This window comes from Neoarius graeffei, chromosome 1 (assembly GCF_027579695.1).
Source record: "Neoarius graeffei isolate fNeoGra1 chromosome 1, fNeoGra1.pri, whole genome shotgun sequence".
NCBI classification, from domain to species: domain Eukaryota; kingdom Metazoa; phylum Chordata; class Actinopteri; order Siluriformes; family Ariidae; genus Neoarius; species Neoarius graeffei.
In genome coordinates, this window is record NC_083569.1 from 108203616 (window position 1) to 108222709 (window position 19094).

At 45.8% G+C, this 19094-nt stretch overlaps 1 protein-coding gene across 1 annotated transcript in view; it reads left to right on the forward strand.

Moving 5' to 3' along the window:
* Positions 1-19094, forward strand: part of LOC132881640 (zinc finger protein 235-like) — a 48156-nt gene that overhangs the window by 22379 nt on the left and 6683 nt on the right. The gene's annotated exons all lie outside the window — the stretch shown is intronic.

A 19094-nucleotide genomic window follows, 5' to 3' on the forward strand; every position in this document is an offset into this window, starting at 1 on the left:
TGCAGCTTTGCAGCTAGGGAGCAGTGGGCCCGGTCTAGTTCCGGTGGGGTTTGCAGCACCTGATCCCCGAATATCTCCATCAGGACATCCGAGAAGAAGGTCGTGGGTCGTGGACCTTCTATGGACTCAGGTAGGCTGACAATCCTGATGTTACATCGGCTTCGCCCCTCCAGATCGATGGTTTTGTTTTTAAGCTTAGCGCAGGCCTCTGATAAGGTAGAGCATGATGCTTCAAGGGCCAGGATGCGTTCATCAGTTAAATTGGCGTTAGACTCCAGACTCGCAATTCGTTCACCAAAGTCAGTCACTGTGGCCTGCACCGTATCAAGTTTAGCCTCAAAAGAGGTAAACGCCAATCTGAGCTCAGCAGACACTGCCGCCGATAGAGACTAGCGGTGCTTCTCCAGCAAGCTAGTCAGAGCAGACATACTAATCTGATTAGTCATGGCGAGCGAGTCGTCACTCGCAGCTTCTCTTTCTTTAGCCAGCTTGGTTGCGGAGGCCATGAAGCGTAGAGAATATTACTCACTCTTACAAGGAATTCGGGTCGGGTTTGGGATATGAAAAGTTGTTTTTTTTTTCAGGTCAGCGCGGGAGAGCGCAATACGTGAGTCTACTCCATTCCCCTCTCCACCGGGAGTCCCAGCTATAGGATTTTTCAAACAAACCATCTGCAATGGGGTATTGGCCATTTTCCCGTCCCTGTTTTCTCAGTTGTTCTCTTGTTAAATGGTCAGGTGTGATTGAGTCCTCGTCAGGCAAGATTTTAGCTCTAACCTTTCTCAGTGTCGGGCCTTTTTTATGTATCCCTTCTGCAGCTCTTGTTCTTTTACTTGTCAGCCACAAAACTCTCCTTAACACTACAGAAATCTCTACCCCTGGATTATTTAACTTCCTCCCATGAATACCTTCACCACCTCTGAATCCCCGCGCCTCCCTTACGGCTAAATACCTGTTTGTGATGTACAAATGGGGCTCTTACAAAACCTAGCCCAGTGTAAATCAAATCTTCTAATGGTCATTTTAAGTTGTTTATGGTCCAAAGTCTCCCTAAAAGTGCTAGCCAATTAACATAAGTGCTAGCCAATTAAGATCTCGTTTGGACGGCAAACCTGTTGGTACAGTTAAACGCAGCTAATCCTTATTCTCCGCTTTGACCTTTCCAATATGGCGGCGAGGATGACGTATGATTCTACGTGGAAGGCGGCATCTTTAATGGTCCGTAATAAATTGAATGCTACACGTTGATGGATTAATTTGTTGTTTCTCACCTGTGAAAGGTAATCCCATGTGATCTCGTTTGGATGGTAAACCTGTTGGTACAGTTAAACGCAGCACATGAATCTTTATTCTCCGCTTTGACCTATCCAATATGGCGGCGAGGATGACATATGATTCTACGCGGAAGGAGGCGTCTTTAATGGTCCGGAATAAATGTTGATGGATTAATTTGCTCCTCTATGCCCTTTCTGAGGAATGTATTGTCGGACTTAAATCAACATCTGAAGAGGTGAGATCGCTCCTTTTTTTCCCTATTTTTGCTGGCGGGATTGACTCTGCCCTAAGGGCAGAGTCTCTCTCTCTCTCTCTCTCTCTCTCTCTCTCTCTCTCTGCACCATTACACAATAAATATTCACAGTGAAAATATTTTGTAAGCGCGTTTCATGAACCAAGTTATAGGATTTGTTGACAACTCGCATCAAGTTCGTTACACTTCTACCCGGCGTGAAGCACATGTGGTTGTGACGTCATCGTAAACAAATCCGTTCTACTCATCCAGACGACTTCACAACGGCAACATTGCCAGATCTTTCCACTCTGGAACCCGTTCTCAAAAAGATTGCGTTTTGGGCACCCAAAACGCCGGTGCCATGTGGACGCCAGGCCTAAACGATAAGCAATTGTATCGGAGTCGCCTGAATCCGTTGCCGTGTGGACAGGGCCTAAATGTCACAAGGATGTTGCCTCTCCAACCTCATCTACCCTTCAGCTACCTCCACTGACATCTTCTGGATCACTGCTGGACTATGGAGCTGCCAGTCTGCCACATGGAAGGCTGACTTCATCTCTTGTGATTGTTGCGGGCTAAAATGTCTGATGTTGCGGGGGGTTTTCCAAAAAATCGCGATGAAAGTTGCAGTGTGTGGCAGTTCGTGTAAATGGGTGGAGCACAGAAGGACGGCAGGACAGAACTGAGCATACAAAACTGTCTTTATTCAGCTTTTCAACTGTAAATACACACACAGACACATGCACACACGTTAGCTGTCTGGTTATGGAGAGAGTCCCTCTGCTCTCACCCTCTCTCCTTAAGAAGGGCGCAGTCACTGGGAAGACACAAACATCAATTAACAACAGGTGAAATGATTCTGCCACTTAACTTCCCCGACTCCGCCCTCCTGTCACAGACCGATGCTAGACCACGCCCCCGCTGCCACATACCCCCACCGCCCGACTCAGGCCGGGCAGCCGTCCGGCCCGCAGCCGACTCCGCCCCCCCCCCTTGACGGGAGAGGAAGTCCGCCACGACCATCTGCGCCCCCGGCCTGTGGATCACCTTGAAGTTAAAGGGTTGGAGTGCCAGATACCAACGGGTGATCCGCGCATTGGCATCCTTCATGCGGTGGAGCCACTGGAGGGGCGCGTGGTCCGAACAGAGGGTGAAAGGGCGACCCAGCAGGTAGTACCGGAGGGCGAGGACCGCCCACTTGATTGCCAGGCACTCCTTTTCGATGGTACTGTAGCGCCCCTCACGCACCGACAGCTTGCGGCTAATGTACAAGACAGGGCGATCCTCCCCCTCCACCTGCTGGGACAAAACGGCCCCCAGCCCTCTGTCCGACGCATCCGTCTGCAACATAAAAGGGAGAGAAAAGTCAGGGGAGTGTAAAAGTGGCCCCCCACACAGTGCAGCCTTAACCTTAGAAAAAGCCCGCTGGCATTGCTCCGTCCACTGGACCGGATCTGGTGCCCCCTTTTTAGTCAGATCAGTCAGCGGGCTGGTGACGTCCGAATAATTAGGTATAAACCTACGATAATAGCCAGCCAGCCCCAGGAACTGTCTCACCCCCTTTTTGGTCTTGGGCCTCGGGCAGGCCGCAATTGCTGCAGTCTTGTTGATTTGGGGACGCACCTGCCCGTTGCCCAAGTGGAAGCCCAGATACTGTACTTCCACCCGCCCAATCGCACACTTCTTCGGGTTGGCCGTGAGACCCGCCCGCCTCAGCGACCTAAGGACGGCCCTCAGGTGTTGTAGGTGCCGCTGCCAGTCATTACTATAAATAATGATATCATCCAAGTACGCGGCCGCATAGGTGGCGTGGGGGCGGAGGACCCTGTCCATCAGCCGCTGAAACGTAGCAGGCGCCCCAAACAGCCCAAAAGGAAGTGTGACGAATTGGTGTAAGCCGAACGGTGTGGAAAAGGCCGTTTTTTCACGGGATAATGGAGTCAAGGGGATCTGCCAATAACCCTTTGTTAAATCCAGTGTCGAGTAAAAACGAGCCGTGCCTAGCCGATCGAGCAACTCATCAATACGAGGCATTGGGTACGCATCGAATTTAGACACCGCGTTGACTTTTCTATAGTCCACACAGAACCGGACCGACCCGTCGGCCTTGGGTACCAAGACCACCGGGCTGCTCCAGTCACTGTGGGACTCCTCGACGATGCCCATTTCGAGCATGGCCTCGAGTTCTTCCCGAACCACCTTTTTCTTGTGCTCGGGTAACCTGTAAGGGCGGCTACGCACTACCACCCCCGGGGGCGTCTCAATGTGGTGCTCTATGAGGTTAGTGCGGCCGGGCAGGGGTGAGAACACGTCCGAAAACTCGGTCTGCAACTGGGCAACCTCCGCGAGTTGGGTCGGGGAGAGGTGGTCTCCACAGGGGACCGGAGAGGGACGTGATGCTAATGTTCCTTTTTGAACCTCCGGCCCCAGCTCCGCCTTCTCTGGAACCACCGACACCAACGCCACGGGGACCTCCTCGTTCCAGAGTTTGAGTAGGTTGAGGTGGTAAATCTGTAGCGCCCCACCCCTGTCCGTTCGTTTCACCTCATAGTCGACGTCCCCGACTCGCCGTGTGACCTCAAAGGGTCCTTGCCACTTGGCGACTAATTTAGAGCTCGATGTGGGCAACAGTACGAGTACTTTCTCTCCCGGTGCAAACTCTCTAAGGCGCGTACCCTTGTCGTACAGGCGGGTTTGCCGTTCTTGGGCCTGCCGCAAATTCTCCTGGGTTAGTTGTGTGAGTGTGTGGAGTTTTGCGCGCAGGTCAATAACGTATTGAATTTCATTTTTGCTTGGTGAAAGTCCCTCCTCCCAATTTTCTCGCAGCACATCTAAAATGCCGCGCGGCTTACGCCCATATAATAATTCAAACGGGGAGAACCCCGTGGAGGCTTGGGGAACTTCTTGCACTGCAAAGAGCAAGGGTTCGAGCCATTTATCCCAGTTATGCGCGTCCTCGCTTACAAATTTCTTAATTATGTTTTTAAGGGTGCGATTAAACCGTTCCACTAAGCCGTCCGTTTGTGGGTGATAAACGCTGGTGCGGATCGGCTTAATACCTAATAACCCATACAGTTCCTTCAGTGTTCGTGACATAAACAAGGTGCCTTGATCAGTCAGAATCTCTTTCAGGATTCCAACTCGGGAGATGACGCGGAAGAGCGCCTCCGCAATACTGCGTGCTGAGATATTGCGAAGAGGCACTGCTTCCGGGTATCGCGTTGCATAGTCCACCAGAACTAATATAAAGCGGTACCCTCGTGTTGACCGATCTAATGGCCCGACGAGATCCATGCCAATTCTTTCGAACGGGGTCTCGATTAACGGTAGAGGGCGCAAAGGCGCTTTTGGAATGGCCGCTGGGTTTACTAACTGGCATTCGCGGCATGCCGTACACCACCTACGGACATCGCCGCGAATCCCCGGCCAATAGAATCGGGCCATTATTCGGGCTAGTGTTTTATCCTGCCCCAAGTGTCCAGCCATGGGATTAAAGTGAGCCGCCTGGAATACCAATTCCCGGCGGCTCTTCGGAATTAACAGCTGCGTGACTCGCTCTTTAGTTTGAGTGTCCTGCGTCACTCGGTATAATCTATCCTTCATAATCGCGAAGTAGGGGAAGGACGGGGTGACGTTCGGCTGGAGCGTTTGACCATCGATTACTCTCACTTGGTCAAAAGCATGCCGCAGAGTCTCGTCTCGCGATTGCTCTAACGGGAAATCCGCGAGGGATTCCCCAATAGAGAGAGGAGGAGCCGGCGGCTCCTCACTCTGGCGCGGAGATGACGTAGACGGCTCTGTGACAGCTGCTCCCGCCAAAGCGACACCGGGACCTCCCCCTGTCAAATGGCAGGACCCACTCTTGACCAAGTGCGTCATTAAACCCCGAAATCCCGGCCAATCAGTCCCCAAAATTAAAGAGTGGGTAAGGCGAGGATTAACCGCCGCCTTCACTATAAATTTTTCCCCTCTGAAAATAATGTGGACCGACACCAAAGGGTAGTTGTGAACATCCCCGTGCACACACAACACCTTCACCAATTGTGCTCCCCCCAATGCCTCGTCTTGCACCAGGTTTTGGTGGATTGAGGTCTGATTACAGCCAGAATCCACCAACGCCTGATATGTATCCCCTTGGATACTCACCGGTATGCGATACGCTCCGGCCCGATCGAGGGCGGCTCCTGGCGCGTTGGGGATCCGAACCACCGCGCCCACCTCCATTATCGAGCACTGCTGTTGGAGGTGGCCCGGTTCCCCGCAGCGCCAGCAAACCGTCCCAGGCTTCCTCTCTGCACTAGTGCTCTGGGGCTCACTCACCTGAGGGGGGGGAGAGACAGACACAGAAGGGAGACACGGAAGGGCACCGCGGGTGCGGCGGGCCGGCTGAGGTGGCGCCGGCCCCCGTTTCCGCGGTGGGGGAATGGGGCGAGGAGAAGACACAGGAGGAGGAGAGAGAGAGGAGAGAAGAGAAGAGGTCGTCTGCTGTCCTGCCGTCGGGACAGCCGCCAGATGATCCTCCGCCAGCTCGATTGCCTGATCCAGCGACGCCGGGCAGTGGCACCGGACCCACTCTGCGGTTCCCGCTGGTAGACGCGCGACGAACTGTTCCAGTACCACCTGGTCGATGAGTCCCTCGGCGTCGCAGCTGTCGGCCCTCAACCACTGCCAGCAGGCGTCCCGGAGTTGCTGGCCAAACGCGAACGGCCGGCCGACTTCCTCCAAGCGCAGAGCGCGGAAACGCTGATGATGTTGCTCTGGGGTGCGTCCCACCCGCTGGAGGACGGCCCGGCGAAGGTCCGCGTAGGCCAGCCGGCGGTCGGTGGGGAGCTGTAGCGCGGCCAGCTGCGCCTCTCCCGTTAGCAGGGGGAGGAGGCGTGCCGCGCGCTGTTCCACCGGCCACCCCGAGGTCTCTGCTACCTGCTCAAAGAGCGTGAAGAATGCCTCGGGGTCGTCCTGCGGGGGCCCATCTTCGTGAGGGTGAGGGGGGAAGGGCCCACGGCGGTGGAGTTGGTGGACCCCGCCGACGCGAGGAGGTGCCGGAACGCCCGACGATCTTCCTGTTGCGCCAGCACCAGGGCCTCGAACCGTTGTTCTTGCTCCTTTCGGAGGGCGAGCAGCCCCTGGTGCTGGCTCTGTTGGGCCGTGGCGAAGGCGTGGATCAGGTCGGCGAAGGTGGAGGACTCCATGGGGCTGTTGTCTTCTGTGCTCATTCCCGGGTTTCGGCACCACTGTGGCAGTTCGTGTAAATGGGTGGAGCACAGAAGGACGGCAGGACAGAACTGAGCATACAAAACTCTTTATTCAGCTTTTCAACTGTAAATACACACACAGACACATGCACACACATTAGCTGTCTGGTTATGGAGAGAGTCCCTCTGCTCTCACCCTCTCTCCTTAAGAAGGGCGCGGTCACTGGGAAGACACAAACATCAATTAACAACAGGTGAAATGATTCTGCCACTTAACTTCCCCGACTCCGCCCTCCTGTCACAGACCGATGCTAGACCACGCCCCCGCTGCCACACAGTGTTTTTTAGGTTTTTGTGTGATTACATTGCGGGAGGAAGTGAAAGTTGCGAGAAATTGTTGCGATTTTCTCTTTTTGTGATTAAAATTGTGTGTTAAAGTGCTGATGACACGTTTTTGACATCTTTGGCGATGTTTTATAACATAAAAAGTAATTCCCGATGATCCATATATTAATTCACGAAGGCGCCTGTTTTACAAGTTATGATGATAAACGCGGCTATTTGGGCAAATTTGACAGGGCTGCAGCACCCAGGAGACGAAAGAGGAGGAGGAGCTATATGACGTCAGCGAAAGAACCTTCCTCCTAACTTACCAGTTTGTTGTTGATGCGACAGGTGTTCAGTTTATCATTATTAGTATTTTTATTAGACATTTTATTTATATATATATATATATATATATATATATATATATATATATATATATATATAAAAAATATAAATATATATATATATATATATATATATATATATATATATATTAATTAGTTATTATGCCTTCGCGTTCTGTTGCCGGCTTTTGCTCCAAAACCCACAAGGATGGGGTAAGTTTATTCAAGTTTCCCAGAGATCCCGAGCTGCATGCGAAGTGGGTGAAGCAAGTCAGGCGCACTCGTGACAAGTGGGAGCCCTCACCAACATCCGTCCTGTGCTCTGAACACTTCGATTTGGATTGTTTTGACACCCTTCCCAGCTTAAAAGAATCTCTTGGGTGTTCAGTTCAGCACAAACGTGTGCTGCTACCATCAGCAGTGCCTACACAGTGTTGCCAGATTGGGAGGTTTCCCGCCCAGTTGGTGCGGTTTCAAGTGCATTTTGGTGGGTTTTGAACATATTTTGGGCTGGAAAACGTCAGCAGTATCTGTTGCCAGATACTGCTGAAGTTTTCCAGCCCAAAATATGTTCAAAACCCACCAAAATGCACTTGAAACCACCCAACTGGGCGGGAAACCTCCCAATCTGGCAACACTGCCAGTATTCCGGAGGGGGTCTACTAGTAGCTATGCCGGATCCAAAGACAGTCCTCCTGTCAGAACATGTGTTGTGAAACAACATAAGATAAAGGTACGTAGCGCTATAGATTCTACATGATAATCATAAATGTAATCATAAAGTCGGCGTGATATCAGTCATGTATTTGCTTGTGAAAGCTTGCAGCTTTCGTGTAACTGCCGCCTAGCAACGAGAGGCAAAGGGTAAAGAGGGTAGGCTATCATAGATTCTATTCGGAAGAGATCAACACAATTCTAGACTCCCAGAAGAGGAAGAGCTAGCACTAGAGAGTTCACCGGCGTTTTCATGCGCCATTTCCATTGAGTAGAACCAGAGTAGAACAGCCAGTGAATCGCAGCGTGTTCTTCCGTTGACGTCACAACATGGTCGCGAGCCACGGACCCAGTTTTCTTGCGCTGTGCAATTAAAAGTTGGATATTCGCGTAACAACAGCTTCTTTTCACGTAATTATAATAGAAATCTAACATGTTTGCCATGTTGTATAGTTTATTTAAGAAATTGCATAGAGTCATGTTCGTGTTATCATCCCTTTAAATATTAAGTTATTACTGAAAAACTATTGATTAAAAAAAACAAAGACACTGAGAAATGGTCCTATAAACATCTTTACCAGTATAAAAGATTACCAGGACTACAAAAATGCAGAAAAATAGGCTTTACTTATCCAAATGCACCTGTTGGTTCAAAAGTTAAAGTGCATAGAACCTCACAGCACAACATGAAGTTACCTTAAAATATAATATAAATGCCTCAGCTTTCATGTAAGAAAAAAAAATACTAGTACTGTGTGCAGGCAGTCTCTCCTGAAGACTAAATTAAACAATTATAAACTAATAAAATAAATGGCTCAGGCTTCATAGAAGAAAAAAAACAATTTGAACAGAATCTCGTAGTATGATGCTGAAGCTGCCTAAACAATGGAAAATAAAATCCCATTTTGGCAAAAATGTTGGCATCCATTAATTTCTTGTATTAAGTAAAAAAAATAATAAAAGTGCACACAGTCCTTCACTGTAAACATAACACAATTTCAGTAACAGAATTTAAGCCTATATAAACACTGACTCACACATGCTGCTTCTCTTGAACGTATACACGGAAGTAAGGCGGAAGGTAGTTTGTCGACGTCACCTCAAGACGACGCCAAAGATTGGTCAAATTTGCGGGAAAGTTGCGGTGATTGGATATAATTGCAACACCGCCCTGAATTTGCGGAGATTGGTTGAATTTGCGTTGAAGTTGCAAATCACAACATCGCGAAATCCTGGAGGGTCTGAAAGAGAAGGGCGTTTCAGAAGGTGCAGCTTACACACACCTGGTCGAGCTCTGACGTCACCTTGACAATACTTCACACATACAAGGACAGCTGCAGCATGCATGTGCGCACACTCAGAGACTGGAGCCTTTTTTTTTCCTGACACACACAAACAATACAATTCAGCGCTTTACCTATTTAGACACACACACGCGTCTGTCCAGAGCTCTTAAGTATAGCATCGCATCCACATGTACTATACGCCAAACACAGGCAGTACCTTTCACAAAACTTTAAACTTCATGCAGCCCTTTATTTATACCAAAATAAAGCAGTATTGCAGGATTTTAGAGGCTTTTTCTCATAAACAACAAGAACTTTTCTGCAACTCTTTGGAAAGACTAGGGATGTTTAGGGAAAATCAGCCAGTAGAAAATCTCTCAAAATGCACAACAGCCACAAAAGCCAAAACCTATGCCATCTTCCCTTTCAATCTCAGAATGACTGTGTTTCACAAAAATGTTTCCACTTTTAAAAGTTGCTCAAATTTGGAGACTTTTAGTTCTCTTGCCACCACACTTGGAGCCAAAACCACAACAGCACAAACTTGTTATAGATCAGATTAGTAGCAAAAAATTTCTCACCTTTTTGTTGCAGTCGCTGTTTGTGCAGTTCAGTTCAGATGCCCAAGTGCAGTGAGGCAAGAGGCTTCTTCCAAATCACTTCAGGGTCACCCAATAGTACATCGCGGAAACTCCCCCAAGCAAAAATAATTCAGAGGTTGCAAAAAAGTTTAGACTTATTCAATCAATGAACAAAAGCTGAGTCAGTCTGCCGAATGCTCGCCCCAAGTCACAAATCATCCATTTTTATAGCGTTCCACCAATATTTCTAAAAATGGCAGTCTGCACTAGCCAGGGATGCATCCTAGTCTTGCTCTCCCAACATTTCCAAGGCCAGACTGCACTGTCTTAATGCAAGGATGGACCACCCTGGGCAAACTAAAAATATTCCTCTAAATAGGGCTTTATTCTGGTTTAAGGTTATTCTGGTTTAACACACGTTTTCAAGGTGCTGTAATAATATTATTGCTTTGACCAGTCTATTTGTCATTTCTTTTTGAAGTAAAATCAACTTCATAAACTCTTTACAGCAACTCAACATGACCGGCTTTGAATCAAAACACAGTCATCATAAAACACATTATTGCTTGTGTGATTACATCAAGGTATGTGTGCGTGTTTACATAGGTATGCAATTACATTAAGAATTACATCAAGCTATGTGTGTGATTTACATATAAAATCACCACACTATGAGATTCCAAGTAACTTTTGGAACAAAATGGCTTTTAAAAGGACTCAAAATTGGACATGGTAGTAATAATTGGCATTCATACTAAAATCTGCTGGATTAGAACTTAGAAAAAAGAAAAAATTCTTAAAATATAAATCTGCATCCTGACTATGACGGTCATTCTTATTATGATTGAAAAACTATGCCCTTAATAACCACTGATTGGCAGTTTGGCACTTAATTCTGTACTGCAAAGTTACATGTAAACTAAACTCTTAATCAACTGACTGGATCAATCAGATACTTTCAACCCTAAAGCATGAGTTCAGCTGCATTGTGTAATAAAAACAATGAATACTGAGTGTATTATTATTGTCTTATTGAGTGTGCCACTCAGGGAGAGGAAGGTGCCTGTAAATTTTAGTGGAGCTAGGACTTTTGCTGGCCAAATTATGAATTTTTAAATCCTTGTGCACGCGAATGGCTGTAGCCAGGGCTCGTGCTGCTGTCGTCAGATCATGCGGTGCCTGCTGTCCTCGAAAAGGTCTCGGGGAGTGGGATGTGTCTGTCAGAGTGCGAATTACCCCACCATAATTGGGGGTACCATCATGGTCCACTATCATATCAATCCCCCCCCCCCCCCCCCCCCCCCGGTCCCATCCCGTCTCGTCTATGGAAGTCGGTGTCTGTAACTCAACACAATAACTCTGAACAATAATTTTTAATGTCATTAAGAAGCATGACCAACCATACAGTACTACCACAGAAGAAAAACAGCAGTACAACCTGATAACCTTCTTTGTCAGAACAAACTGGGTATCAACACTACAAATGAGTCACATACAGTATATACACACACATGCGCGCGCACACAGACACACAACTTCCAGACATTGTATTTACATTATATGGCAATATTTTAATCAACACAAATCAAATCAGTGTTGTTTTAAAATATTGAGCACAGAGGTCTGGGTTTGCTCTCTTTTCCTTTCCTCCCTGGCACCCACGATTTTGAAAAGCGATGCCCTGCCTTCACCCAGGACATCACAAATGGAGTAGGTTTAAAGACCTTCAAAGGAGGGCCATTAAGGTCCACAAAAAGAAGAGAGGACAGACTCTTAGCACGAAGCTGATTGCGCGTTTTTCTATCTGTATCATTTACAGCTGAAAATCCTCTCTCGCATTCAGCAGAGGTAGGTAAATAAGTCTGGCTTGCAATGATACGTTTTTTCAGCGTCTCTCCCTCTAGTGTCCCTTGTAATTTGAAATTTCTGAACTCCTCCACTGCTTCTCTGCCCGGCTCCCTAAGGAGCTTTGCCAATGCACGGACCTCAGTCTCTCCAAACAGGACTAGGCCATCCCGTTTCTCTGGCCAGCTTGACTTTTCAAGTGGCTGGAGGATGCAAATTAGGTCATCAGCTGGTATTCGGGCTGTCAGATTGTCCACTACCGCTTGATAAAATTGTTGCCTGTTGATCTTTCCTGCTCTGTCACCAACAATGTTCACCCCCTTAAAAACACCAGCTGACAAGCTTTGTTGTGCCTTTGCGGCAGACTTTCCACCTTGTGATTTCATGGCATTTAGAATTTTTGTTGTCTGTTTGATGTGGTGGTAACTCTGAACAATGGTTGTCTCCCGTTTTTGTAGTTTTAGTGACAGGCTCTGCAATTCTCGCAAGGCATCTTTCATGCAGGCTAAATCATGCACAAAGCTGGCATTGCTAAGGTACTTCAGTAGTACCAGGAACTTCTTAATTACTTTATCAGGGTTGGCTGCATTTTCAGCCTCAATTTGAAAATGTCTAGCCAGAGCAGGGTAATCTTTCCATACAGCTCTGACAGTGTTATAACTGCTGGCAACCCATCTTATGGTAAATATCTCCCCTATCTTCAGAATTTGGACATTAAGGTCATCTGCAACTTCTTGTAGCAATCGGGCGAGCTTATGGGATTGATGAAATAAACTGTACAATTTAGAGATGAATATCTCAAAGTGACTGCAGGTGGCCAGAGATTTTAATGAGTCATGGACAGACAATTCCAACCTGTGAGCTATACAGTAGGGCTGCTCGATATTGGAAAAAATCAATATCACGATTTTTTCAGTAAATATCGATATCGCGATTTTTAAAACGATATTTATACACCTTTTTTTTTAAAGCCCTGATCATCAACACCTGAGGCACCGGGCCACATTTTTATAGTACAGGCCTCATAGGCTACCTGTCAACCCTTCCCGTTGTACCCTGAAATGCCTTTTACTTAAACTATTTACTGTGCAAGCGCGTACTTTGCATAGGTCCTATAGCCTGCACAAGGCTCACGTTCTCTTCACTCAACATTTCCGATCACAGAGGATGGAGCCAGCGCTGGTATTACCAGTGATTACTGCGTAACGTCCACACTGGCTCGTAGCCAGCCAAGGATAAAATCTCTCTCTCACACACACACACACACACACTACAACGTAAGCTTGTGTGTTGTTAAGACACCAACATTAAAACACGCACACACACGGACTGGCCATTGGGAGTAGCGGGAGTTTGTGGGCCGGCGGAGAAAAAAAAAAAAAGTTGCGCTGGCCTTTAATATGATAAGCAATGTTAACAGTTTCTTAAAGAAGCTGTTAACATTGCTTATCATATTAAAGGCCAGCGCGCAACTGTTTTGTTTTTTTCTCCGCCGGCCCACACTGAACCACCGGCAAAACTCCCGCTACTCCCGATGGCCAGTCCGTGTGTGAACACGCACAATATAGAGACAAGTCCTTAAGAATTAACATACATGAAAATAGCTCAGCGGCATGTAAACATTCCCTGAAAGTGTAGGTGGCACTGCGGCTAGATGCTACGTGAAATGGCACAAGGCAAACACCATGCTTCGCTCAGTCAACAGACAAAATCCACGAACCCAGTAGTCCTCCTACTACTGTGGGTTAGTGTTCTGTGGCCAGAAACACCCTACGCACAGTCATTCCAAAACATCCCCACTAGTTGCAGGTTGTCTCAAATACAGATATGCGTTGTGGATTAAGCGATCTATTTTCAAGCATCAGGCTTCTCTTCCTTCATCTTCCAAATGTGGACTCCGCTATCTTTTTGGCATGTCAGCATTGAAATACCATTTGCAGAGATATTTCACTCGCCATTCGGAAAAGTAAAAGCAACACATGATTAGGGCTACATGATTAGCAGGGGGACACCGTTTTAAGCGCACGGAATTTTAAAAACAATGTAATTACATCGGAGTCCGTCTACATCGCGCAATAAGCCCGTCCTTAGCAGAACCTACTTCAAAGCATGATGCTAGCTGCAGATGCACAAGTCAAAATCAAATGAACCCAAGTAAACATGCCGCGGCGGGCAACATTAATAACCAAATTGCCTTACCTTAAAACGCTGCCTTGACCACAGGACGACTCGCAATTATTCCACTTAAATCCACACGGTTTAACACATCTAACACAGCTAGCAAGCTGGATATGTGCTAATATTGTTGTGCTTGTTTTCTTCCGTAGATGCCATTTTTACATTACCCAGTCCCACATCCAAAAATATGACGTCAATATATGTTAATTGTATTATTATAACTATTAGCAAGCAAATCAAACAACATATTAAGAAATCAATATATCAAATCACCCGACACGTATGAAAACAGAAGAACTGATTTTTTACTGTTGCGGAGATATCGCGGGAGTAGAATGGATGACGTATGCAAGGCTACGGTGTGCCTTAGGGGACAGAAGGGTTCGTTTTACCTTACTGTCACGTCAATGTTATTGTTGTTTTATTGCCATTGTAGAAATATTGTGCACGTCCCTTTCGACAAATGACAAAAAATCGTTTCATATCGATATTATGAATTTTGATATCGTTTGACACCAATATCGATATCGTGATAAAAATACGATATATTGCACAGCTCTACTATACAGTGTACGGACTTTAGTTCTGGAAATTCAGATTTAAGTCTAGTAATGACACCAGACTTGCACCCTGTCAAAACTAAGGCCCCATCAGTTGCAATGCTTATGAGGTTTTTTTTGTAGGAAGTCATCATCTAAACCAGCCATCTTTAGGCTCTGTCTCAAAGCATCATAAATGGAACTGGCATCTGTATCCTCTTGTAATTCAATGAGATCTAAGAAAATGTTCTCAACATCCCTGTCTCCGGTAATGTCACACCTGATGAATATTATTAGGTATGCCAGCCTAAATACTGTGCTCTCATCAATTGTCAATGAAATACGTGAGTTTTTTTTTTTTCTTTAATGTTCTTCACTACCACTTTTGTCATTTCTGTGGCAATATGGTTCACAATTTCGGCACAAGAATGATCTGACCTGTGCACATTCCCTACAACCACACCATTAAGATCTTGCAGAGTCATGAGAGGTGGCATCTTCCTGAAAGCGAACCTTTCTTTTGCTACTGCATATGCAGTTCTGAAAGAGCTCGTTGTTTCTTGCACTAAAGCTGCATTCATTTCCAAAACATTGTTTGGCAACACCTCCTTTTGTTTCTGTTGAGCTATCTCAATAGCCCTCTGGTGTGAAGCACTATTTCTGTGTTTGTAGATTTTCTTGGCTAATGTTTTTTTGCAGCTACTCCCTACTACCCTATTAACCCATTCACTGGCAAAATTCATCCCTGGACATTTATTAGACAATAGCAAAGTCTTTGCATCTTTGCATGGCCCACAACCGATGGATCCAACTTTTATATATAACCAAGGGTTATGTTCTATCCAGCCCTGCAGCTGCTCTCTGGTCCAGCAGTGCGGTGTCTCTGTCCTCTCTTTCCCTCCATCTCCAATAGCCTTCAGAAACAAATATTTGCCTATAAGACTGATTTTCCCTCTTGATGACACAATAGACCTTTAAGATAATCTTTAGAGTGAATCAACCCAGCCCTGTTGTTTGATGTTGCAGAGTGCTGTAACATCAGAAGAACGACAGAATTTAGTAAAATGTAGACCAAATGACAAAACAACAAACTTTAACTCACGAGGGCAAGGAGACTTTGTTTCAGTTTTGTTTTTCTCTGTCCCCATCAGTTGGCATTAGCCATGCCAGTTTGCAAATTCATTTACATGTAGCATATTCTCTCCTTCTCAGATCTGCCCAGACAACAGGGCTATGAGTTGATTCACTCCAGAGAATCCCTTTAGTGCAACCTAATTTCTCACCTCTTGGCCACATGCTGCCTGCTCAATGTCCTGCTGAATGTCTTGCTCTCTTTCATCCTGCTGTGCTTCTCCTGTCTGCTGGGAACCCATTTTCTTTATTCACATGAACAGTGTATAAAACCTAACTGCACCTACACTTGTACTGTAATTGTCTGTAGATCTTAGTGCTAATATTTACTACTTTTTTAGTACCAAAAAATGCCTGATGTCTGGCCCTTTTCTTTTCCTCATGTTTGGCCTACTGTCTCTGTGAATAAAATCAAACAGGGTACTCAGATGAAACTATGAATATCTTAAAAATAATACAAAAGGAATGTAAGTAAAAACAATAGAAAACAAATTCAAATACTAGCATATGTACTAGGCTATTTTGCCTAGGCTAGCCTACTACCTGGCTCTTTATGTTGCCCCCAGTCCCCAGAGGTTCTGATTGTAATTTTACATAGGCTTAGCTAGGCCTACATCAGGAATTCTTGTGCCTAATCTCACACACAGGATGGGCCTATGTGCCAAATGAATTTCAGAAGGGCACAATTTATTCATGATAAAATGAGAATGGAAGCATATGGAGTTCTTCTCCTTTGAAATGAGAATCGTTTCTATACCACACTGTAATAAGCTTGATTTAAATAGAGACTTGGCTTATCTTGCTAACTAACGTTGGTAACTAACGTTAACGTCCGTCCACTGTAGCCTACTGGCCTCAGTGGGTAAGTAATTCAACGTATAAAGACGTGACATGAGCTGAAAGAAGAGCAAATCACTTTAATAAATGAAAGTTGTAAAATAACATTTTCAACAGGCTAAAAGTTGGTTAGCAACTAACATTACCAATGCACGTCTTCTGCTGCAAACCATAGACTGTATAAATTGCTGCAAACCCATGGACTGTATCTGATGAATCAACTGAGTACGGTGTGGACGAGAAGCTGTTGCTTCTAGTGCGTTCTAGTGCTGCGGTGACTAAAAATGGTACGGTCCACAATAGGGGTGTCTGTCTGAAATCGATTTACATTAAAATGTTCCTACAATAAGAATGCCGAATGGGAGTTGGTTTGAATTATATATTCCTTTTCATAATATCAGAAAAAATATCGGACCCCCCCAAAACTTATATTTTTGTCTCTTTAGGGGGTACTGGGTCTTCATTGGGGGGGTATAGTACCCCCCGTAACTCGAACTATGGTGTCTGTAAATTTTGGCGGGGCTGGGACTTTGTGTGGTAGAGTTATGAAATTTTAAAGGCTGGCTCAAGCTAGGGCTCGAGTTAATGTTTTTCGGGGGCTCTGGGGCACATAGCAGGCCGAGCCATGGCTGTGCCTGGGCTCTGGGAGTGGGAAGTGCCTGTCAAGTTTGTTGTGGCGAGGACCATTGGTGGCCAAGTTATGACTTTTTAAATTCAGACCTGTGGGGGCCTCTGTTTCACAGGCCATGTTACAACGTAATGTATTTGCCCAGTGTAACATTTGGAAGAAAATTAGGAGTAGATTAGACCTGTATCTTTTCAATTTTTCATGGGCCATCCAGTTTGATGCTTTTGCAATACAGACAGAAATGCGAAAATTACCGGTAAATGTCTGCCGGTCCAGCTTTATTTCTCACACTGTATTCAGATGGCTGATCTCATACAGGAAGTCTCATTCCCTCACAAACCACAATACAGTATTTAGCTTCAACAGGCTACTTTAAATAGTTCCTTTAAATCTAAGCATGTAGTCTACAACAGACTTTGTCTTTTTAGAGACTTAGTGTACACTAGTAAATCTAGGGTATCACCAGCTGACCACGTTTTACTGCATTTTTGATCATTAAAAGTGGATTTTTAAAATATAACTTGTTTGACACTCCTGCTGCAAAGGGGGGGCAAGGGCACAAACCCAATCTTCAGTGCAAATAGTGATGTGATTTTAATCAAAAATCAGAGAACAGGGAGTGTAGGGAGATTGCACCATGTGGGTGGTGCAGGTGGCGGGGAGCCCAAACCAGTCTAAAGCACATGCTGGCATCGGTTGGCATCCCAAAGGCAGTGATGGGTGAGGCGGTGATTGTTGGGATGTTCTCCAGCAAAGCATGCGGGAGGGCCAAGCTCCTAGTCATCGTCATCCTCTATGATGGTGAGATTCCCTGCCCAAAAGATAGGGAAGGGAGAGAGAGTGTGTATGAGCTAAAGAGCACATTTGAGTTCTGACTAACCTCTGAGAGCTAGAATGCTCCTCAACAGATCAGAGGTCTCGTATGAGTCTTCAGTAAAATGTGCAGAGCAGAGGAGAGACCACTTCGTAGGCGCCCAATGTGCCTGTGAACTTCTCGCGAAATGCATCCAAATCTTTGCAGTTTGAACATTCTTGGCCCATGAATGCAACGTGAATCCACCTTCTGTCATGTTGCTGGCAGGTGCAGCAATACATCTACGTGGCATGGGGATAAATTAGCTCAAAATGGAGGATCGGAGTTGCAGTCAGCTGTGTTTTAGTATAGCGGAAATGGCGATGAGACCAATAGACTTCCTGCTGTGACGTCACAGATGTCAAGGTCATTCACTCAGACCTCTACCTATATAAATCACTTTAATCATAAAAATTACTATATTAGATTTATTATTAACGCTTAAAAGTTTGTGCCATTCTTGAGGTCTCAAGGCATTTATAAACGAAAGTGAGGCCATGGCTCTGCGTCTATGCTTTAAGCTTCCTCAGGAGGTACTGTCACTGTTGGCACTTTGAGGATGTCCTCTGTGTTGGAGGCAAATCTGAGTTTTTATTATTATTATAATAATCTCACCATTACAATATTTGGCCCTTGTCAGAGTCGCTCAGATCCTTACGCTTGCGCATTTTTCCTGCTTCCAACACACCAACTTTGAGAACTGACTGTTCTCTTACTGCCAAATACATCCTACCCCTTGACATGTGCCACTGTAACAACATAATCAATGTAATTCACTTTACATGCCAGTGTTTTTAATTTTATGGCTTGTGTGTGTGTAGTACTGTGTAAAGAAATGTAGACCAAAAACGGCTTCGAAAATAATGAAATGTTCCAACATTTAAAAAAAAAAAAAAATACTATGAACAGCAGTAAGCCATAATAATAAAACGGTCAATGTTTGGTGTAAGACAACCCTTTGTTTATTAAAAAAAGAAGAGAAAAAACCCTCAGGTACAATGAGTGCAGTTTGATGAAGAAAGGAGTTGTAGGTTTGACTGAGCATCTTGCAGCCACAGTTCTTCTGGACACTTTGTCACACTCGCTTCTTAATTTTGCAGCAAAACCCAGTAGCCTTCATTATGTTTTC